Raw genomic sequence first — 23,286 nt, 5'->3', positions numbered from 1 at the left:
ACGTTTGAAGTTTGAGGGGGCAAGACAAGCAAGCAGCCCCAGTCTCTGTGCCTCTGTGCGAGCAGTGCCATGGGCAGATGAGGCTGAGCAACAGCTTTCCAGGCTAGCTCTTTCTGCCTGCGAACTATCTGCAGACGTTCGCATTTTCGGAGCAGCGCTGCCGGAGGCGCCCAGCACAGACCATCTAAACTACGTTTGAAGTTTGAGGGGACAAGACAAGCAAGCAGCCCCAGTCTCTGTGCCTCTGTGCGAGCAGTACCATGGGCAGATGAGGCTGAGCAACAGCTTTCCAGGCTAGCTCTTTCTGCCTGCGAGCTATCTGCAGACCTTCGCATTTTCGGAGCAGGGCTGATGGAGGTGTCCCGGCACGGACCACCTAAGCTACGTTTGAAGTTTGAGGGGGCAAGACAAGCAATCAGCCCCAGTCTCTGTGCCTCTGTGCGAGCAGTGCCATGGGCAGATGAGGCTGAGCAACAGCTTTCCAGGCTAGCTCTTTCTGGCTGCGAGCTATCTGCAGACGTTCGCATTTTCGGAGCAGGGCTGCCAGATGCGCCCGGCACAAACAGCCAAAAGATACGTTTGAAGTTTGAGGGGGCAAGACAAGCAAGCAGCCCCAGTCTCTGTGCCTCTGTGCGAGCAGTGCCATGGACAGATGAGGCTGAGCAACAGCTTTCCAGGCTAGCTCTTTCTGCCTGCGAGCTATCTGCAGAAGTTCGCATTTTCGGAGCAGGGCTGATGGAGGTGTCCCGGCATGGACCACATAAGCTACATTTGAAGTTTGAGGGGGCAAGACAAGCAAGCAGCCCCAGTCTCTGTGCCTCTGTGCGAGCAGTGCCATGGGCAGATGAGGCTGAGCAACAGCTTTCCAGGCTAGCTCTTTCTGCCTGCGAGCTATCTGCAGATGTTCGTATTTTCGGAGCAGGGCTGATGCAAGCACCCGGCACAGACCACCTAAGCTACGTTTGAAGTTTGAGGGGACAAGACAAACAAGCAGCCCCAGTCTCTGTGCCTCTGTGCGAGCAGTGCCATGGGCAGATGAGGCTGAGCAACAGCTTTCCAGGCTAGCTCTTTGTGCCTGCGAGCTATCTGCAGACGTTCGATTTTCGGAGCAGGGCTAATGAAGGTGTCCCGGCACGGACCACCTAAGCTACGTCTGAAGTTTGAGGGGGGAAGACAAGCAAGCAGCCCCAGTCTCTGTGCCTCTGTGCGAGCAGTGCCATGGGCAGATGAGGCTGAGCAACAGCTTTCCAGGCTAGCTCTTTCTGCCTGCGAGCTATCTGCAGACCTTCGCATTTTCGGAGCAGGGCTGCCGGAAGCGCCCGGCACGGACCACCTAAGCTACGTTTGAAGTTTGAGGGGGCAAGACAAGCAAGCAGCCCCAGTCTCTGTGCCTCTGTGCGAGCAGTGCCATGGGCAGATGAGGCTGAGCAACAGCTTTCCAGGCTAGCTCTTTCTGCCTGCGAGCTATCTGCAGACTTTCGCATTTTCGTAGCAGGGCTGCCAAAGTCGCCCGGCACAAACATCCAAATGATACGTTTGAAGTTTGAGGGGGCAAGAAAAAGCAAGCAGCCCCAGTCTCTGTGCCTCTGTGCGAGCAGTGCCATGGGCAGATGAGGCTGAGCAACAGCTTTCCAGGCTAGCTCTTTCTGCCTGCGAACTATCTGCAGACGTTCGCATTTTCGGAGCAGCGCTGCCGGAGGCGCCCAGCACAGACCACCTAAGCTACGTTTGAAGTTTGAGGGGACAAGACAAGCAAGCAGCCCCAGTCTCTGTGCCTCTGTGCGAGCAGTGCCATGGGCAGATGAGGCTGAGCAACAGCTTTCCAGGCTAGCTCTTTCTGCCTGCGAGCTATCTGCAGATGTTCGTATTTTCGGAGCAGGGCTGCCGCAAGCACGCGGCACAGACCACCTAAGCTACGTTTGAAGTTTGAGGGGACAAGACAAGCAAGCAGCCCCAGTCTCTGTGCCTCTGTGCGAGCAGTGCCATGGGCAGATGAGGCTGAGCAACAGCTTTCCAGGCTAGCTCTTTGTGCCTGCGAGTTATCTGCAGACGTTCGCATTTTCGGAGCAGGGCTGCCAGAAGCGCCCGGCACGGACCACCTAAGATACGTTTGAAGTTTGAGGGGGCAAGACAAGCAAGCAGCCCCAGTCTCTGTGCCTCTGTGCGAGCAGTGCCATGGGCAGATGAGGCTGAGCAACAGCTTTCCAGGCTAGCTCTTTCTGCCTGCGAGCTATCTGCAGACCTTCGCATTTTCGGAGCAGGGCTGCCAGATGCGCCCGGCACAAACAGCCAAAAGATACGTTTGAAGTTTGAGGGGGCAAGACAAGCAAGCAGCCCCAGTCTCTGTGCCTCTGTGCGAGCAGTGCCATGGGCAGATGAGGCTGAGCAACAGCTTTCCAGGCTAGCTCTTTCTGTCTGCGAGCTATCTGCAGAAGTTCGCATTTTCGGAGCAGGGCTGCCGGAAGCGCCCGGCATGGACCACATAAGCTACATTTGAAGTTTGAGGGGACAAGACAAGCAAGCAGCCCCAGTCTCTGTGCCTCTGTGCGAGCAGTGCCATGGGCAGATGAGGCTGAGCAACAGCTTTCCAGGCTAGCTCTTTCTGCCTGCGAGCTATCTGCAGATGTTCGTATTTTCAGAGCAGGGCTGCCGCAAGCACCCGGCACAGACCACCTAAGCTACGTTTGAAGTTTGAGGGGACAAGACAAGCAAGCAGCCCCAGTCTCTGTGCCTCTGTGCGAGCAGTGCCATGGGCAGATGAGGCTGAGCAACAGCTTTCCAGGCTAGCTCTTTGTGCCTGCGAGCTATCTGCAGACATTCGCATTTTCGGAGCAGGGCTGATGGGGGTGTCCCGGCACGGACCACCTAAGCTACGTCTGAAGTTTGAGGGGGCAAGACAAGCAAGCAGCCCCAGTCTCTGTGCCTCTGTGCGAGCAGTGCCATGGGCAGATGAGGCTGAGCAACAGCTTTCCAGGCTAGCTCTTTCTGCCTGCGAGCTATCTGCAGACGTTCGCATTTTTGGAGCAAGGCTGCCGGAGGCGCCCGGCACAGACCAGCTAAGCTACGTTTGAAGTTTGAGGGGACAAGACAAGCAAGCAGCCCCAGTCTCTGTGCCTCTGTGCGAGCAGTGCCATGGGCAGATGAGGCTGAGCAACAGCTTTCCAGGCTAGCTCTTTCTGCCTGCGAGCTATCTGCAGACTTTCGCATTTTCGTAGCAGGGCTGCCAAAGTCGCCCGGCACAAACATCCAAATGATACGTTTGAAGTTTGAGGGGGCAAGACAAGCAAGCAGCCCCAGTCTCTGTGCCTCTGTGCGAGCAGTGCCATGGGCAGATGAGGCTGAGCAACAGCTTTCCAGGCTAGCTCTTTCTGCCTGAGAGCTATCTGCAGATGTTCGTATTTTCGGAGCAGGGCTGCCGGAAGCACCCGGCACAGACCACCTAAGCTACGTTTGAAGTTTGAGGGGACAAGACAAGCAAGCAGCCCCAGTCTCTGTGCCTCTGTGCGAGCAGTGCCATGGGCAGATGAGGCTGAGCAACAGCTTTCCAGGCTAGCCCCTTGTGCCTGCGAGCTATCTGCAGACGTTCGCATTTTCGGAGCAGGGATGCCAGAAGCGCCCGGCACGGACCACCTAAGCTACGTTTGAAGTTTGAGGGGGCAAGACAAGTAAGCAGCCCCAGTCTCTGTGCCTCTGTGCGAGCAGTGCCATGGGCAGATGAGGCTGAGCAACAGCTTTCCAGGCTAGCTCTTTCTGCCTGCGAGCTATCTGCAGACCTTCGCATTTTCGGAGCAGGGCTGCCAGATGCGCCCGGCACAAACAGCCAAAAGATACGTTTGAAGTTTGAGGGGACAAGACAAGCAAGCAGCCCCAGTCTCTGTGCCTCTGTGCGAGCAGTGCCATGGGCAGATGAGGCTGAGCAACAGCTTTCCAGGCTAGCTCTTTCTGGCTGCGAGCTATCTGCAGACGTTCGCATTTTGGAAGCAGGGCTGCCAGATGCGCCCGGCACAAACAGCCAAAAGATACGTTTGAAGTTTGAGGGGGCAAGACAAGCAAGCAGCCCCAGTCTCTGTGCCTCTGTGCGAGCAGTGCCATGGACAGATGAGGCTGAGCAACAGCTTTCCAGGCTAGCTCTTTCTGCCTGCGAGCTATCTGCAGAAGTTCGCATTTTCGGAGCAAGGCTGCCGGAAGCGCCCGGCATGGACCACATAAGCTACATTTGAAGTTTGCGGGGGCAAGACAAGCAAGCAGCCCCAGTCTCTGTGCCTCTGTGCGAGCAGTGCCATGGGCAGATGAGGCTGAGCAACAGCTTTCCAGGCTAGCTCTTTCTGCCTGCGAGCTATCTGCAGATGTTCGTATTTTCGGAGCAGGGCTGCCGCAAGCACCCTGCACGGACCACCTAAGCTACGTTTGAAGTTTGAGGGGACAAGACAAGCAAGCAGCCCCAGTCTCTGTGCCTCTGTGCGAGCAGTGCCATGGACAGATGAGGCTGAGCAACAGCTCTCCAGGCTAGCTCTTTCTGCCTGTGAGCTATCTGCAGACGTTCGCATTTTCGTAGCAGGGCTGCCGAAGTCGCCCGGCACAAACATCCAAATGATACGTTTGAAGTTTAAGGGGGCAAGAAAAAGCAAGCAGCCCCAGTCTCTGTGCCTCTGTGCGAGCAGTACCATGGGCAGATGAGGCTGAGCAACAGCTTTCCAGGCTAGCTCTTTCTGCCTGCGAACTATCTGCAGACGTTCGCATTTTCGGAGCAGCGCTGCCGCAAGCACCCGACACAAACAGCCAAAAGATACGTTTGAAGTTTGAGGGGACAAGACAAGCAAGCAGCCCCAGTCTCTGTGCCTCTGTGCGAGCAGTACCATGGGCAGATGAGGCTGAGCAACAGCTTTCCAGGCTAGCTCTTTCTGCCTGCGAGCTATCTGCAGACCTTCGCATTTTCGGAGCAGGGCTGCCAGATGCGCCCGGCACAAACAGCCAAAAGATACGTTTGAAGTTTCAGGGGGCAAGACAAGCAAGCAGCCCCAGTCTCTGTGCCTCTGTGCGAGCAGTGCCATGGGCAGATGAGGCTGAGCAACAGCTTTCCAGGCTAGCTCTTTCTGGCTGCGAGCTATCTGCAGACGTTCGCATTTTCGGAGCAGCGCTGTCGCAAGCACTCGGCACGGACCACCTAAGCTACGTTTGAAGTCTAAGGGGACAAAACAAGCAAGCAGCCCCAGTCTCTGTGCCTCTGTGCGAGCAGTGCCATGGGCAGATGAGGCTGAGCAACAGCTTTCCAGGCTAGCTCTTTCTGCCTGCGAGCTATCTGCAGACCTTCGCATTTTCGGAGCAGGGCTGATGGAGGTGTCCCGGCACGGACCACCTAAGCTACGTTTGAAGTTTGAGGGGGCAAGACAAGCAATCAGCCCCAGTCTCTGTGCCTCTGTGCGAGCAGTGCCATGGGCAGATGAGGCTGAGCAACAGCTTTCCAGGCTAGCTCTTTCTGGCTGCGAGCTATCTGCAGACGTTCGCATTTTCGGAGCAGGGCTGCCAGATGCGCCCGGCACAAACAGCCAAAAGATACGTTTGAAGTTTGAGGGGGCAAGACAAGCAAGCAGCCCCAGTCTCTGTGCCTCTGTGCGAGCAGTGCCATGGACAGATGAGGCTGAGCAACAGCTTTCCAGGCTAGCTCTTTCTGCCTGCGAGCTATCTGCAGAAGTTCGCATTTTCGGAGCAGGGCTGATGGAGGTGTCCCGGCATGGACCACATAAGCTACATTTGAAGTTTGAGGGGGCAAGACAAGCAAGCAGCCCCAGTCTCTGTGCCTCTGTGCGAGCAGTGCCATGGGCAGATGAGGCTGAGCAACAGCTTTCCAGGCTAGCTCTTTCTGCCTGCGAGCTATCTGCAGATGTTCGTATTTTCGGAGCAGGGCTGCCGCAAGCACCCGGCACAGACCACCTAAGCTACGTTTGAAGTTTGAGGGGACAAGACAAGCAAGCAGCCCCAGTCTCTGTGCCTCTGTGCGAGCAGTGCCATGGGCAGATGAGGCTGAGCAACAGCTTTCCAGGCTAGCTCTTTGTGCCTGCGAGCTATCTGCAGACGTTCGATTTTCGGAGCAGGGCTAATGAAGGTGTCCCGGCACGGACCACCTAAGCTACGTCTGAAGTTTGAGGTGGCAAGACAAGCAAGCAGCCCCAGTCTCTGTGCCTCTGTGCGAGCAGTGCCATGGACAGATGAGGCTGAGCAACAGCTTTCCAGGCTAGCTCTTTCTGCCTGCGAGCTATCTGCAGAAGTTCGCATTTTCGGAGCAGGGCTGCCGGAGGCGCCCGGCATGGACCACATAAGCTACATTTGAAGTTTGAGGGGGCAAGACAAGCAAGCAGCCCCAGTCTCTGTGCCTCTGTGCGAGCAGTGCCATGGGCAGATGAGGCTGAGCAACAGCTTTCCAGGCTAGCTCTTTCTGCCTGCGAGCTATCTGCAGACGTTCGCATTTTCGTAGCAGGGCTGCCAAAGTCGCCCGGCACAATCATCCAAATGATACGTTTGAAGTTTAAGGGGGCAAGAAAAAGCAAGCAGCCCCAGTCTCTGTGCCTCTGTGCGAGCAGTGCCATGGGCAGATGAGGCTGAGCAACAGCTTTCCAGGCTAGCTCTTTCTGCCTGCGAACTACCTGCAGACGTTCGCATTTTCGGAGCAGCGCTGCCGCAAGCACCCGGCACGGACCACCTAAGATACGTTTGAAGTTTGAGGGGGCAAGACAAGCAAGCAGCCCCAGTCTCTGTGCCTCTGTGCGAGCAGTGCCATGGGCAGATGAGGCTGAGCAACAGCTTTCCAGGCTAGCTCTTTCTGCCTGCGAGCTATCTGCAGACCTTCGCATTTTCGGAGCAGGGCTGCCAGATGCGCCCGGCACAAACAGCCAAAAGATACGTTTGAAGTTTCAGGGGGCAAGACAAGCAAGCAGCCCCAGTCTCTGTGCCTCTGTGCGAGCAGTGCCATGGGCAGATGAGGCTGAGCAACAGCTTTCCAGGCTAGCTCTTTCTGGCTGCGAGCTATCTGCAGACGTTCGCATTTTCGGAGCAGCGCTGTCGCAAGCACTCGGCACGGACCACCTAAGCTACGTTTGAAGTCTAAGGGGACAAAACAAGCAAGCAGCCCCAGTCTCTGTGCCTCTGTGCGAGCAGTGCCATGGGCAGATGAGGCTGAGCAACAGCTTTCCAGGCTAGCTCTTTCTGCCTGCGAGCTATCTGCAGACCTTCGCATTTTCGGAGCAGAGCTGATCGAGGTGTCCCGGCACGAACCACCTAAGCTACGTTTGAAGTTTGAGGGGGCAAGACAAGCAATCAGCCCCAGTCTCTGTGCCTCTGTGCGAGCAGTGCCATGGGCAGATGAGGCTGAGCAACAGCTTTCCAGGCTAGCTCTTTCTGGCTGCGAGCTATCTGCAGACGTTCGCATTTTCGGAGCAGGGCTGCCAGATGCGCCCGGCACAAACAGCCAAAAGATACGTTTGAAGTTTGAGGGGGCAAGACAAGCAAGCAGCCCCAGTCTCTGTGCCTCTGTGCGAGCAGTGCCATGGACAGATGAGGCTGAGCAACAGCTTTCCAGGCTAGCTCTTTCTGCCTGCGAGCTATCTGCAGAAGTTCGCATTTTCGGAGCAGGGCTGATGGAGGTGTCCCGGCATGGACCACATAAGCTACATTTGAAGTTTGAGGGGGCAAGACAAGCAAGCAGCCCCAGTCTCTGTGCCTCTGTGCGAGCAGTGCCATGGGCAGATGAGGCTGAGCAACAGCTTTCCAGGCTAGCTCTTTCTGCCTGCGAGCTATCTGCAGATGTTCGTATTTTCGGAGCAGGGCTGCCGCAAGCACCCGGCACAGACCACCTAAGCTACGTTTGAAGTTTGAGGGGACAAGACAAGCAAGCAGCCCCAGTCTCTGTGCCTCTGTGCGAGCAGTGCCATGGGCAGATGAGGCTGAGCAACAGCTTTCCAGGCTAGCTCTTTGTGCCTGCGAGCTATCTGCAGACGTTCGATTTTCGGAGCAGGGCTAATGAAGGTGTCCCGGCACGGACCACCTAAGCTACGTCTGAAGTTTGAGGGGGCAAGACAAGCAAGCAGCCCCAGTCTCTGTGCCTCTGTGCGAGCAGTGCCATGGACAGATGAGGCTGAGCAACAGCTTTCCAGGCTAGCTCTTTCTGCCTGCGAGCTATCTGCAGAAGTTCGCATTTTCGGAGCAGGGCTGCCGGAGGCGCCCGGCATGGACCACATAAGCTACATTTGAAGTTTGAGGGGGCAAGACAAGCAAGCAGCCCCAGTCTCTGTGCCTCTGTGCGAGCAGTGCCATGGGCAGATGAGGCTGAGCAACAGCTTTCCAGGCTAGCTCTTTCTGCCTGCGAGCTATCTGCAGACGTTCGCATTTTCGTAGCAGGGCTGCCAAAGTCGCCCGGCACAAACATCCAAATGATACGTTTGAAGTTTAAGGGGGCAAGAAAAAGCAAGCAGCCCCAGTCTCTGTGCCTCTGTGCGAGCAGTGCCATGGGCAGATGAGGCTGAGCAACAGCTTTCCAGGCTAGCTCTTTCTGCCTGCGAACTACCTGCAGACGTTCGCATTTTCGGAGCAGCGCTGCCGCAAGCACCCGGCACGGACCACCTAAGATACGTTTGAAGTTTGAGGGGGCAAGACAAGCAAGCAGCCCCAGTCTCTGTGCCTCTGTGCGAGCAGTGCCATGGGCAGATGAGGCTGAGCAACAGCTTTCCAGGCTAGCTCTTTCTGCCTGCGAGCTATCTGCAGACCTTCGCATTTTCGGAGCAGGGCTGCCAGATGCGCCCGGCACAAACAGCCAAAAGATACGTTTGAAGTTTCAGGGGGCAAGACAAGCAAGCAGCCCCAGTCTCTGTGCCTCTGTGCGAGCAGTGCCATGGGCAGATGAGGCTGAGCAACAGCTTTCCAGGCTAGCTCTTTCTGCCTGCGAGCTATCTGCAGACCTTCGCATTTTCGGAGCAGCGCTGCCGCAAGCACCCGGCACGGACCACCTAAGATACGTTTGAAGTTTGAGGGGGCAAGACAAGCAAGCAGCCCCAGTCTCTGTGCCTCTGTGCGAGCAGTGCCATGGGCAGATGAGGCTGAGCAACAGCTTTCCAGGCTAGCTCTTTCTGCCTGCGAGCTATCTGCAGACCTTCGCATTTTCGGAGCAGGGCTGCCAGATGCGCCCGGCACAAACAGCCAAAAGATACGTTTGAAGTTTGAGGGGGCAAGACAAGCAAGCAGCCCCAGTCTCTGTGCCTCTGTGTGAGCAGTGCCATGGGCAGATGAGGCTGAGCAACAGCTTTCCAGGCTAGCTCTTTCTGCCTGCGAGCTATCTGCAGAAGTTCGCATTTTCGGAGCAGGGCTGATGGAGGTGTCCCGGCATGGACCACATAAGCTACATTTGAAGTTTGAGGGGGCAAGACAAGCAAGCAGCCCCAGTCTCTGTGCCTCTGTGCGAGCAGTGCCATGGGCAGATGAGGCTGAGCAACAGCTTTCCAGGCTAGCTCTTTCTGCCTGCGAGCTATCTGCAGATGTTCGTATTTTCGGAGCAGGGCTGCCGCAAGCACCCGGCACAGACCACCTAAGCTACGTTTGAAGTTTGAGGGGACAAGACAAGCAAGCAGCCCCAGTCTCTGTGCCTCTGTGCGAGCAGTGCCATGGGCAGATGAGGCTGAGCAACAGCTTTCCAGGCTAGCTCTTTCTGCCTGCGAGCTATCTGCAGACCTTCGATTTTCGGAGCAGGGCTAATGAAGGTGTCCCGGCACGGACCACCTAAGCTACGTCTGAAGTTTGAGGGGGCAAGACAAGCAAGCAGCCCCAGTCTCTGTGCCTCTGTGCGAGCAGTGCCATGGGCAGATGAGGCTGAGCAACAGCTTTCCAGGCTAGCTCTTTCTGCCTGCGAGCTATCTGCAGACGTTCGCATTTTTGGAGCAAGGCTGCCGGAGGCGCCCGGCACAGACCAGCTAAGCTACGTTTGAAGTTTGAGGGGACAAGACAAGCAAGCAGCCCCAGTCTCTGTGCCTCTGTGCGAGCAGTGCCATGGGCAGATGAGGCTGAGCAACAGCTTTCCACGCTAGCTCTTTCTGCCTGCGAGCTATCTGCAGACTTTCGCATTTTCGTAGCAGGGCTGCCAAAGTCGCCCGGCACAAACATCCAAATGATACGTTTGAAGTTTGAGGGGGCAAGAAAAAGCAAGCAGCCCCAGTCTCTGTGCCTCTGTGCGAGCAGTGCCATGGGCAGATGAGGCTGAGCAACAGCTTTCCACGCTAGCTCTTTCTGCCTGCGAACTATCTGCAGACGTTCGCATTTTCGGAGCAGCGCTGCCGGAGGCGCCCAGCACAGACCACCTAAGCTACGTTTGAAGTTTGAGGGGACAAGACAAGCAAGCAGCCCCAGTCTCTGTGCCTCTGTGCGAGCAGTGCCATGGGCAGATGAGGCTGAGCAACAGCTTTCCAGGCTAGCTCTTTCTGCCTGCGAGCTATCTGCAGATGTTCGTATTTTCGGAGCAGGGCTGCCGCAAGCACCCGGCACAGACCACCTAAGCTACGTTTGAAGTTTGAGGGGACAAGACAAGCAAGCAGCCCCAGTCTCTGTGCCTCTGTGCGAGCAGTGCCATGGGCAGATGAGGCTGAGCAACAGCTTTCCAGGCTAGCTCTTTGTGCCTGCGAGTTATCTGCAGACGTTCGCATTTTCGGAGCAGGGCTGCCAGAAGCGCCCGGCACGGACCACCTAAGATACTTTTGAAGTTTGAGGGGGCAAGACAAGCAAGCAGCCCCAGTCTCTGTGCCTCTGTGCGAGCAGTGCCATGGGCAGATGAGGCTGAGCAACAGCTTTCCAGGCTAGCTCTTTCTGCCTGCGAGCTATCTGCAGACCTTCGCATTTTCGGAGCAGGGCTGCCAGATGCGCCCGGCACAAACAGCCAAAAGATACGTTTGAAGTTTGAGGGGGCAAGACAAGCAAGCAGCCCCAGTCTCTGTGCCTCTGTGCGAGCAGTGCCATGGGCAGATGAGGCTGAGCAACAGCTTTCCAGGCTAGCTCTTTCTGTCTGCGAGCTATCTGCAGAAGTTCGCATTTTCGGAGCAGGGCTGCCGGAAGCGCCCGGCATGGACCACATAAGCTACATTTGAAGTTTGAGGGGACAAGACAAGCAAGCAGCCCCAGTCTCTGTGCCTCTGTGCGAGCAGTGCCATGGGCAGATGAGGCTGAGCAACAGCTTTCCAGGCTAGCTCTTTCTGCCTGCGAGCTATCTGCAGATGTTCGTATTTTCAGAGCAGGGCTGCCGCAAGCACCCGGCACAGACCACCTAAGCTACGTTTGAAGTTTGAGGGGACAAGACAAGCAAGCAGCCCCAGTCTCTGTGCCTCTGTGCGAGCAGTGCCATGGGCAGATGAGGCTGAGCAACAGCTTTCCAGGCTAGCTCTTTCTGCCTGCGAGCTATCTGCAGACATTCGCATTTTCGGAGCAGGGCTGATGGAGGTGTCCCGGCACGGACCACCTAAGCTACGTCTGAAGTTTGAGGGGGCAAGACAAGCAAGCAGCCCCAGTCTCTGTGCCTCTGTGCGAGCAGTGCCATGGGCAGATGAGGCTGAGCAACAGCTTTCCAGGCTAGCTCTTTGTGCCTGCGAGCTATCTGCAGACGTTCGATTTTCGGAGCAGGGCTAATGAAGGTGTCCCGGCACGGACCACCTAAGCTACGTCTGAAGTTTGAGGGGGCAAGACAAGCAAGCAGCCCCAGTCTCTGTGCCTCTGTGCGAGCAGTGCCATGGACAGATGAGGCTGAGCAACAGCTTTCCAGGCTAGCTCTTTCTGCCTGCGAGCTATCTGCAGAAGTTCGCATTTTCGGAGCAGGGCTGCCGTAGGCGCCCGGCATGGACCACATAAGCTACATTTGAAGTTTGAGGGGGCAAGACAAGCAAGCAGCCCCAGTCTCTGTGCCTCTGTGCGAGCAGTGCCATGGGCAGATGAGGCTGAGCAACAGCTTTCCAGGCTAGCTCTTTCTGCCTGCGAGCTATCTGCAGACGTTCGCATTTTCGTAGCAGGGCTGCCAAAGTCGCCCGGCACAAACATCCAAATGATACGTTTGAAGTTTAAGGGGGCAAGACAAAGCAAGCAGCCCCAGTCTCTGTGCCTCTGTGCGAGCAGTGCCATGGGCAGATGAGGCTGAGCAACAGCTTTCCAGGCTAGCTCTTTCTGCCTGCGAGCTATCTGCAGAAGTTCGCATTTTCGGAGCAGGGCTGATGGAGGTGTCCCGGCATGGACCACATAAGCTACATTTGAAGTTTGAGGGGGCAAGACAAGCAAGCAGCCCCAGTCTCTGTGCCTCTGTGCGAGCAGTGCCATGGGCAGATGAGGCTGAGCAACAGCTTTCCAGGCTAGCTCTTTCTGCCTGCGAGCTATCTGCAGATGTTCGTATTTTCGGAGCAGGGCTGCCGCAAGCACCCGGCACAGACCACCTAAGCTACGTTTGAAGTTTGAGGGGACAAGACAAGCAAGCAGCCCCAGTCTCTGTGCCTCTGTGCGAGCAGTGCCATGGGCAGATGAGGCTGAGCAACAGCTTTCCAGGCTAGCTCTTTGTGCCTGCGAGCTATCTGCAGACGTTCGATTTTCGGAGCAGGGCTAATGAAGGTGTCCCGGCACGGACCACCTAAGCTACGTCTGAAGTTTGAGGGGGCAAGACAAGCAAGCAGCCCCAGTCTCTGTGCCTCTGTGCGAGCAGTGCCATGGACAGATGAGGCTGAGCAACAGCTTTCCAGGCTAGCTCTTTCTGCCTGCGAGCTATCTGCAGAAGTTCGCATTTTCGGAGCAGGGCTGCCGTAGGCGCCCGGCATGGACCACATAAGCTACATTTGAAGTTTGAGGGGGCAAGACAAGCAAGCAGCCCCAGTCTCTGTGCCTCTGTGCGAGCAGTGCCATGGGCAGATGAGGCTGAGCAACAGCTTTCCAGGCTAGCTCTTTCTGCCTGCGAGCTATCTGCAGACGTTCGCATTTTCGTAGCAGGGCTGCCAAAGTCGCCCGGCACAAACATCCAAATGATACGTTTGAAGTTTAAGGGGGCAAGAAAAAGCAAGCAGCCCCAGTCTCTGTGCCTCTGTGCGAGCAGTGCCATGGGCAGATGAGGCTGAGCAACAGCTTTCCAGGCTAGCTCTTTCTGCCTGCGAACTACCTGCAGACGTTCGCATTTTCGGAGCAGCGCTGCCGCAAGCACCCGGCACGGACCACCTAAGATACGTTTGAAGTTTGAGGGGGCAAGACAAGCAAGCAGCCCCAGTCTCTGTGCCTCTGTGCGAGCAGTGCCATGGGCAGATGAGGCTGAGCAACAGCTTTCCAGGCTAGCTCTTTCTGCCTGCGAGCTATCTGCAGACCTTCGCATTTTCGGAGCAGGGCTGCCAGATGCGCCCGGCACAAACAGCCAAAAGATACGTTTGAAGTTTCAGGGGGCAAGACAAGCAAGCAGCCCCAGTCTCTGTGCCTCTGTGCGAGCAGTGCCATGGGCAGATGAGGCTGAGCAACAGCTTTCCAGGCTAGCTCTTTCTGGCTGCGAGCTATCTGCAGACGTTCGCATTTTCGGAGCAGCGCTGTCGCAAGCACTCGGCACGGACCACCTAAGCTACGTTTGAAGTCTAAGGGGACAAAACAAGCAAGCAGCCCCAGTCTCTGTGCCTCTGTGCGAGCAGTGCCATGGGCAGATGAGGCTGAGCAACAGCTTTCCAGGCTAGCTCTTTCTGCCTGCGAGCTATCTGCAGACCTTCGCATTTTCGGAGCAGAGCTGATGGAGGTGTCCCGGCACGAACCACCTAAGCTACGTTTGAAGTTTGAGGGGGCAAGACAAGCAATCAGCCCCAGTCTCTGTGCCTCTGTGCGAGCAGTGCCATGGGCAGATGAGGCTGAGCAACAGCTTTCCAGGCTAGCTCTTTCTGGCTGCGAGCTATCTGCAGACGTTCGCATTTTCGGAGCAGGGCTGCCAGATGCGCCCGGCACAAACAGCCAAAAGATACGTTTGAAGTTTGAGGGGGCAAGACAAGCAAGCAGCCCCAGTCTCTGTGCCTCTGTGCGAGCAGTGCCATGGACAGATGAGGCTGAGCAACAGCTTTCCAGGCTAGCTCTTTCTGCCTGCGAGCTATCTGCAGAAGTTCGCATTTTCGGAGCAGGGCTGATGGAGGTGTCCCGGCATGGACCACATAAGCTACATTTGAAGTTTGAGGGGGCAAGACAAGCAAGCAGCCCCAGTCTCTGTGCCTCTGTGCGAGCAGTGCCATGGGCAGATGAGGCTGAGCAACAGCTTTCCAGGCTAGCTCTTTCTGCCTGCGAGCTATCTGCAGATGTTCGTATTTTCGGAGCAGGGCTGCCGCAAGCACCCGGCACTGACCACCTAAGCTACGTTTGAAGTTTGAGGGGACAAGACAAGCAAGCAGCCCCAGTCTCTGTGCCTCTGTGCGAGCAGTGCCATGGGCAGATGAGGCTGAGCAACAGCTTTCCAGGCTAGCTCTTTGTGCCTGCGAGCTATCTGCAGACGTTCGATTTTCGGAGCAGGGCTAATGAAGGTGTCCCGGCACGGACCACCTAAGCTACGTCTGAATTTTGAGGGGGCAAGACAAGCAAGCAGCCCCAGTCTCTGTGCCTCTGTGCGAGCAGTGCCATGGACAGATGAGGCTGAGCAACAGCTTTCCAGGCTAGCTCTTTCTGCCTGCGAGCTATCTGCAGAAGTTCGCATTTTCGGAGCAGGGCTGCCGGAGGCGCCCGGCATGGACCACATAAGCTACATTTGAAGTTTGAGGGGGCAAGACAAGCAAGCAGCCCCAGTCTCTGTGCCTCTGTGCGAGCAGTGCCATGGGCAGATGAGGCTGAGCAACAGCTTTCCAGGCTAGCTCTTTCTGCCTGCGAGCTATCTGCAGACGTTCGCATTTTCGTAGCAGGGCTGCCAAAGTCGCCCGGCACAAACATCCAAATGATACGTTTGAAGTTTAAGGGGGCAAGAAAAAGCAAGCAGCCCCAGTCTCTGTGCCTCTGTGCGAGCAGTGCCATGGGCAGATGAGGCTGAGCAACAGCTTTCCAGGCTAGCTCTTTCTGCCTGCGAACTACCTGCAGACGTTCGCATTTTCGGAGCAGCGCTGCCGCAAGCACCCGGCACGGACCACCTAAGATACGTTTGAAGTTTGAGGGGGCAAGACAAGCAAGCAGCCCCAGTCTCTGTGCCTCTGTGCGAGCAGTGCCATGGGCAGATGAGGCTGAGCAACAGCTTTCCAGGCTAGCTCTTTCTGCCTGCGAGCTATCTGCAGACCTTCGCATTTTCGGAGCAGGGCTGCCAGATGCGCCCGGCACAAACAGCCAAAAGATACGTTTGAAGTTTCAGGGGGCAAGACAAGCAAGCAGCCCCAGTCTCTGTGCCTCTGTGCGAGCAGTGCCATGGGCAGATGAGGCTGAGCAACAGCTTTCCAGGCTAGCTCTTTCTGGCTGCGAGCTATCTGCAGACGTTCGCATTTTCGGAGCAGCGCTGTCGCAAGCACTCGGCACGGACCACCTAAGCTACGTTTGAAGTCTAAGGGGACAAAACAAGCAAGCAGCCCCAGTCTCTGTGCCTCTGTGCGAGCAGTGCCATGGGCAGATGAGGCTGAGCAACAGCTTTCCAGGCTAGCTCTTTCTGCCTGCGAGCTATCTGCAGACCTTCGCATTTTCGGAGCAGGGCTGATGGAGGTGTCCCGGCACGGACCACCTAAGCTACGTTTGAAGTTTGAGGGGGCAAGACAAGCAATCAGCCCCAGTCTCTGTGCCTCTGTGCGAGCAGTGCCATGGGCAGATGAGGCTGAGCAACAGCTTTCCAGGCTAGCTCTTTCTGGCTGCGAGCTATCTGCAGACGTTCGCATTTTCGGAGCAGGGCTGCCAGATGCGCCCGGCACAAACAGCCAAAAGATACGTTTGAAGTTTGAGGGGGCAAGACAAGCAAGCAGCCCCAGTCTCTGTGCCTCTGTGCGAGCAGTGCCATGGACAGATGAGGCTGAGCAACAGCTTTCCAGGCTAGCTCTTTCTGCCTGCGAGCTATCTGCAGAAGTTCGCATTTTCGGAGCAGGGCTGATGGAGGTGTCCCGGCATGGACCACATAAGCTACATTTGAAGTTTGAGGGGGCAAGACAAGCAAGCAGCCCCAGTCTCTGTGCCTCTGTGCGAGCAGTGCCATGGGCAGATGAGGCTGAGCAACAGCTTTCCAGGCTAGCTCTTTCTGCCTGCGAGCTATCTGCAGATGTTCGTATTTTCGGAGCAGGGCTGCCGCAAGCACCCGGCACAGACCACCTAAGCTACGTTTGAAGTTTGAGGGGACAAGACAAGCAAGCAGCCCCAGTCTCTGTGCCTCTGTGCGAGCAGTGCCATGGGTAGATGAGGCTGAGCAACAGCTTTCCAGGCTAGCTCTTTGTGCCTGCGAGCTATCTGCAGACGTTCGATTTTCGGAGCAGGGCTAATGAAGGTGTCCCGGCACGGACCACCTAAGCTACGTCTGAAGTTTGAGGGGGCAAGACAAGCAAGCAGCCCCAGTCTCTGTGCCTCTGTGCGAGCAGTGCCATGGGCAGATGAGGCTGAGCAACAGCTTTCCAGGCTAGCTCTTTCTGCCTGCGAGCTATCTGCAGACGTTCGCATTTTTGGAGCAAGGCTGCCGGAGGCGCCCGGCACAGACCAGCTAAGCTACGTTTGAAGTTTGAGGGGACAAGACAAGCAAGCAGCCCCAGTCTCTGTGCCTCTGTGCGAGCAGTGCCATGGGCAGATGAGGCTGAGCAACAGCTTTCCACGCTAGCTCTTTCTGCCTGCGAGCTATCTGCAGACTTTCGCATTTTCGTAGCAGGGCTGCCAAAGTCGCCCGGCACAAACATCCAAATGATACGTTTGAAGTTTGAGGGGGCAAGAAAAAGCAAGCAGCCCCAGTCTCTGTGCCTCTGTGCGAGCAGTGCCATGGGCAGATGAGGCTGAGCAACAGCTTTCCAGGCTAGCTCTTTGTGCCTGCGAGCTATCTGCAGACGTTCGCATTTTCGGAGCAGGGCTGCCAGAAGCGCCCGGCACGGACCACCTAAGATACGTTTGAAGTTTGAGGGGGCAAGACAAGCAAGCAGCCCCAGTCTCTGTGCCTCTGTGCGAGCAGTGCCATGGGCAGATGAGGCTGAGCAACAGCTTTCCAGGCTAGCTCTTTCTGCCTGCGAGCTATCTGCAGACGTTCGCATTTTTGGAGCAAGGCTGCCGGAGGCGCCCGGCACAGACCAGCTAAGCTACGTTTGAAGTTTGAGGGGACAAGACAAGCAAGCAGCCCCAGTCTCTGTGCCTCTGTGCGAGCAGTGCCATGGGCAGATGAGGCTGAGCAACAGCTTTCCAGGCTAGCTCTTTCTGCCTGCGAGCTATCTGCAGACTTTCGCATTTTCGTAGCAGGGCTGCCAAAGTCGCCCGGCACAAACATCCAAATGATACGTTTGAAGTTTGAGGGGGCAAGAAAAAGCAAGCAGCCCCAGTCTCTGTGCCTCTGTGCGAGCAGTGCCATGGGCAGATGAGGCTGAGCAACAGCTTTCCAGGCTAGCTCTTTCTGCCTGCGAACTATCTGCAGACGTTCGCATTTTCGGAGCAGCGCTGCCGGAGGCGCCCAGCACAGACCATCTAAACTACGTTTGAAGTTTGAGGGGACAAGACAAGCAAGCAGCCCCAGTCTCTGTGCCTCTGTGCGAGCAGTACCATGGGCAGATGAGGCTGAGCAACAGCTTTCCAGGCTAGCTCTTTCTGCCTGCGAGCTATCTGCAGATGTTCGTATTTTCGGAGCAGGGCTGCCGCAAGCACCCGGCACAGACCACCTAAGCTACGTTTGAAGTTTGAGGGGACAAGACAAGCAAGCAGCCCCAGTCTCTGTGCCTCTGTGCGAGCAGTGCCATGGGCAGATGAGGCTGAGCAACAGCTTTCCAGGCTAGCTCCTTGTGCCTGCGAGCTATCTGCAGACGTTCGCATTTTCGGAGCAGGGCTGCCAGAAGCGCCCGGCACGGACCACCTAAGCTACGTTTGAAGTTTGAGGGGGCAAGACAAGCAAGCAGCCCCAGTCTCTGTGCCTCTGTGCGAGCAGTGCCATGGGCAGATGAGGCTGAGCAACAGCTTTCCAGGCTAGCTCTTTCTGCCTGCGAGCTATCTGCAGACCTTCGCATTTTCGGAGCAGGGCTGCCAGATGCGCCCGGCACAAACAGCCAAAAGATACGTTTGAAGTTTGAGGGGACAAGACAAGCAAGCAGCCCCAGTCTCTGTGCCTCTGTGCGAGCAGTGCCATGGGCAGATGAGGCTGAGCAACAGCTTTCCAGGCTAGCTCTTTCTGGCTGCGAGCTATCTGCAGACGTTCGCATTTTGGAAGCAGGGCTGCCAGATGCGCCCGGCACAAACAGCCAAAAGATACGTTTGAAGTTTGAGGGGGCAAGACAAGCAAGCAGCCCCAGTCTCTGTGCCTCTGTGCGAGCAGTGCCATGGACAGATGAGGCTGAGCAACAGCTTTCCAGGCTAGCTCTTTCTGCCTGCGAGCTATCTGCAGAAGTTCGCATTTTCGGAGCAGGGCTGCCGGAAGCGCCCGGCATGGACCACATAAGCTACATTTGAAGTTTGCGGGGGCAAGACAAGCAAGCAGCCCCAGTCTCTGTGCCTCTGTGCGAGCAGTGCCATGGGCAGATGAGGCTGAGCAACAGCTTTCCAGGCTAGCTCTTTCTGCCTGCGAGCTATCTGCAGATGTTCGTATTTTCGGAGCAGGGCTGCCGCAAGCACCCTGCACGGACCACCTAAGCTACGTTTGAAGTTTGAGGGGACAAGACAAGCAAGCAGCCCCAGTCTCTGTGCCTCTGTGCGAGCAGTGCCATGGGCAGATGAGGCTGAGCAACAGCTTTCCAGGCTAGCTCTTTCTGCCTGCGAGCTATCTGCAGACTTTCGCATTTTCGTAGCAGGGCTCCCAAAGTCGCCCGGCACAAACATCCAAATGATACGTTTGAAGTTTGAGGGGGCAAGAAAAAGCAAGCAGCCCCAGTCTCTGTGCCTCTGTGCGAGCAGTGCCATGGGCAGATGAGGCTGAGCAACAGTTTTCCAGGCTAGCCCTTTCTGCCTGCGAGCTATGTGCAGACGTTCGCATTTTCGGAGCAGGGCTGCCGGAAGCGCCCGGCACGGACCACCTAAGCTACGTTTGAAGTTTGAGGGGACAAGACAAGCAAGCAGCCCCAGTCTCTGTGCCTCTGTGCGAGCAGTGCCATGGGCAGATGAGGCTGAGCAACAGTTTTCCAGGCTAGCTCTTTCTGGCTGCCAGCTATCTGCAGATGTTAGCATTTTCGGAGCAGGGCTGCCGCAAGCACCCGGCACGGACCACCTAAGATACGTTTGAAGTTTGAGGGGACAAGACAAGCAAGCAGCCCCAGTCTCTGTGCCTCTGTGCGAGCAGTGCCATGGGCAGATGAGGCTGAGCAACAGCTTTCCAGGCTAGCTCTTTCTGGCTGTGAGATATCTGCAGACGTTCGCATTTTCGGAGCAGGGCTGCCGGAAGCGCCCGGCACAGACCACCTAAGCTACGTTTGAAGTTTGAGGGGGCAAGACCAGCAAGCAGCCCCAGTCTCTGTGCCTCTGTGCGAGCAGTGCCATGGGCAGATGAGGCTGAGCAACAGCTTTCCAGGCTAGCTCTTTCTGCCTGCGAGCTATCTGCAGACCTTCGCATTTTCGGAGCAGGGCTGCCAGATGCGCCCGGCACAAACAGCCAAAAGATACGTTTGAAGTTTGAGGGGGCAAGACAAGCAAGCAGCCCCAGTCTCTGTGCCTCTGTGCGAGCAGTGCCATGGGCAGATGAGGCTGAGCAACAGCTTTCCAGGCTAGCTCTTTCTGCCTGAGAGCTATCTGCAGACGTTCGCATTTTCGGAGCAGCGCTGTCGCAAGCACTCGGCACGGACCACTTAAGCTACGTTTGAAGTCTAAGGGGACAAAACAAGCAAGCAGCCCCAGTCTCTGTGCCTCTGTGCGAGCAGTGCCATGGGCAGATGAGGCTGAGCAACAGCTTTCCAGGCTAGCTCTTTCTGCCTGCGAGCTATCTGCAGACGTTCGCATTTTCGTAGCAGGGCTGATGGGGGTGTCCCGGCACGGACCACTTAAGCTACGTTTGAAGTTTGAGGGGGCAAGACAAGCAAGCAGCCCCAGTCTCTGTGCCTCTGTGCGAGCAGTGCCATGGGCAGATGAGGCTGAGCAACAGCTTTCCAGGCTAGCTCTTTCTGCCTCCGAGTTATCTGCAGACGTTCCCATTTTCGGAGCAGGACTGCCAAAAGCCCCCTGCACAGACCCCCAAAGCTACTTTCGAAGTTTGAGGTGGCAAGACAAGCAAGCAGCCGCAGTCCCTGTGCCTCTGTGCGAGCAGTGCCATGGGCAGATGAGGCTGAGCAACAGTTTTCCAGGCTAGCTCTTTCTGGCTGCGAGCTATCTGCAGACGTTCGCATTTTCGGAGCAGCGCTGTCGCAAGCACTCGGCACGGACCACCTAAGCTACGTTTGAAGTCTAAGGGGACAAAACAAGCAAGCAGCCCCAGTCTCTGTGCCTCTGTGCGAGCAGTGCCATGGGCAGATGAGGCTGAGCAACAGCTTTCCAGGCTAGCTCTTTCTGCCTGCGAGCTATCTGCAGACGTTCGCATTTTCGGAGCAGGGCTGATGGGGGTGTCCCGGCACGGACCACTTAAGCTACGTTTGAAGTTTGAGGGGGCAAGACAAGCAAGCAGCCCCAGTCTCTGTGCCTCTGTGCGAGCAGTGCCATGGGCAGATGAGGCTGAGCAACAGCTTTCCAGGCTAGCTCTTTCTGCCTCCGAGTTATATGCAGACGTTCCCATTTTCGGAGCAGGACTGCCAAAAGCCCCCTGCACAGACCCCCAAAGCTACTTTCGAAGTTTGAGGTGGCAAGACAAGCAAGCAGCCGCAGTCCCTATGCCTCTGTGCGAGCAGTGCCATGGGCAGATGAGGCTGAGCAACAGTTTTCCAGGCTAGCTCTTTCTGACTGCCAGCTATCTGCAGATGTTAGCATTTTCGGAGCAGGGCTGCCGCAAGCACCCGGCACGGACCACCTAAGATACGTTTGAAGTTTGAGGGGACAAGACAAGCAAGCAGCCCCAGTCTCTGTGCCTCTGTGCGAGCAGTGCCATGGGCAGATGAGGCTGAGCAACAGCTTTCCAGGCTAGCTCTTTCTGGCTGTGAGATATCTGCAGACGTTCGCATTTTCGGAGCAGGGCTGCCGGAAGCGCCCGGCACGGACCACCTAAGCTACGTTTGAAGTTTGAGGGGGCAAGACAAGCAAGCAGCCCCAGTCTCTGTGCCTCTGTGCGAGCAGTGCCATGGGCAGATGAGGCTGAGCAACAGCTTTCCAGGCTAGCTCTTTCTGCCTGCGAGCTATCTGCAGACCTTCGCATTTTCGGAGCAGGGCTGCCAGATGCGCCCGGCACAAACAGCCAAAAGATACGTTTGAAGTTTGAGGGGGCAAGACAAGCAAGCAGCCCCAGTCTCTGTGCCTCTGTGCGAGCAGTGCCATGGGCAGATGAGGCTGAGCAACAGCTTTCCAGGCTAGCTCTTTCTGGCTGCGAGCTATCTGCAGACGTTCGCATTTTCGGAGCAGCGCTGTCGCAAGCACTCGGCACGGACCACCTAAGCTATGTTTGAAGTCTAAGGGGACAAAACAAGCAAGCAGCCCCAGTCTCTGTGCCTCTGTGCGAGCAGTGCCATGGGCAGATGAGGCTGAGCAACAGCTTTCCAGGCTAGCTCTTTCTGCCTGCGAGCTATCTGCAGACGTTCGCATTTTCGGAGCAGGGCTGATGGAGGTGTCCCGGCACGGACCACTTAAGATACGTTTGAAGTTTGAGGGGGCAAGACAAGCAAGCAGCCCCAGTCTCTGTGCCTCTGTGCGAGCAGTGCCATGGACAGATGAGGCTGAGCAACAGCTTTCCAGGCTAGCTCTTTCTGCCTGCGAGCTATCTGCAGAAGTTCGCATTTTCGGAGCAGGGCTGCCGGAAGCGCCCGGCATGGACCACATAAGATACATTTGAAGTTTGAGGGGGCAAGACAAGCAAGCAGCCCCAGTCTCTGTGCCTCTGTGCGAGCAGTGCCATGGGCAGATGAGGCTGAGCAACAGCTTTCCAGGCTAGCTTTTTCTGCCTGCGAGCTATCTGCAGATGTTCGTATTTTCGGAGCAGGGCTGCCGCAAGCACCCGGCACTGACCACCTAAGCTACGTTTGAAGTTTGAGGGGACAAGACAAGCAAGCAGCCCCAGTCTCTGTGCCTCTGTGCGAGCAGTGCCATGGGCAGATGAGGCTGAGCAACAGCTTTCCAGGCTAGCTCTTTGTGCCTGCGAGCTATCTGCAGAAATTCGCATTTTCGGAGCAGGGCTGATGGAGGTGTCCCGGCACGGACCACCTAAGCTACGTTTGAAGTTTGAGGGGGCAAGACAAGCAAGCAGCCCCAGTCTCTGTGCCTCTGTGCGAGCAGTGCCATGGGCAGATGAGGCTGAGCAACAGCTTTCCAGGCTAGCTCTTTCTGCCTGCGAGCTATCTGCAGACGTTCGCATTTTTGGAGCAAGGCTGCCGGAGGCGCCCGGCACAGACCAGCTAAGCTACGTTTGAAGTTTGAGGGGACAAGACAAGCAAGCAGCCCCAGTCTCTGTGCCTCTGTGCGAGCAGTGCCATGGGCAGATGAGGCTGAGCAACAGTTTTCCAGGCTAGCTCTTTCTGGCTGCCAGCTATCTGCAGATGTTAGCATTTTCGGAGCAGGGCTGCCGCAAGCACCCGTCACGGACCACCTAAGCTACGTTTGAAGTTTGAGGGGACAAGACAAGCAAGCAGCCCCAGTCTCTGTGCCTCTGTGCGAGCAGTGCCATGGGCAGATGAGGCTGAGCAACAGCTTTCCAGGCTAGCTCTTTCTGGCTGTGAGATATCTGCAGACGTTCGCATTTTCGGAGCAGGGCTGCCGGAAGCGCCCGGCACGGACCACCTAAGATACGTTTGAAGTTTGAGGGGGCAAGACAAGCAAGCAGCCCCAGTCTCTGTGCCTCTGTGCGAGCAGTGCCATGGGCAGATGAGGCTGAGCAACAGCTTTCCAGGCTAGCTCTTTCTGCCTGCGAGCTATCTGCAGACCTTCGCATTTTCGGAGCAGGGCTGCCAGATGCGCCCGGCACAAACAGCCAAAAGATACGTTTGAAGTTTGAGGGGGCAAGACAAGCAAGCAGCCCCAGTCTCTGTGCCTCTGTGCGAGCAGTGCCATGGGCAGATGAGGCTGAGCAACAGCTTTCCAGGCTAGCTCTTT

This window comes from Opisthocomus hoazin, chromosome 13 (assembly GCF_030867145.1).
Source record: "Opisthocomus hoazin isolate bOpiHoa1 chromosome 13, bOpiHoa1.hap1, whole genome shotgun sequence".
Classification (NCBI taxonomy): domain Eukaryota; kingdom Metazoa; phylum Chordata; class Aves; order Opisthocomiformes; family Opisthocomidae; genus Opisthocomus; species Opisthocomus hoazin.
This window is presented reverse-complemented; position numbering follows the sequence as displayed.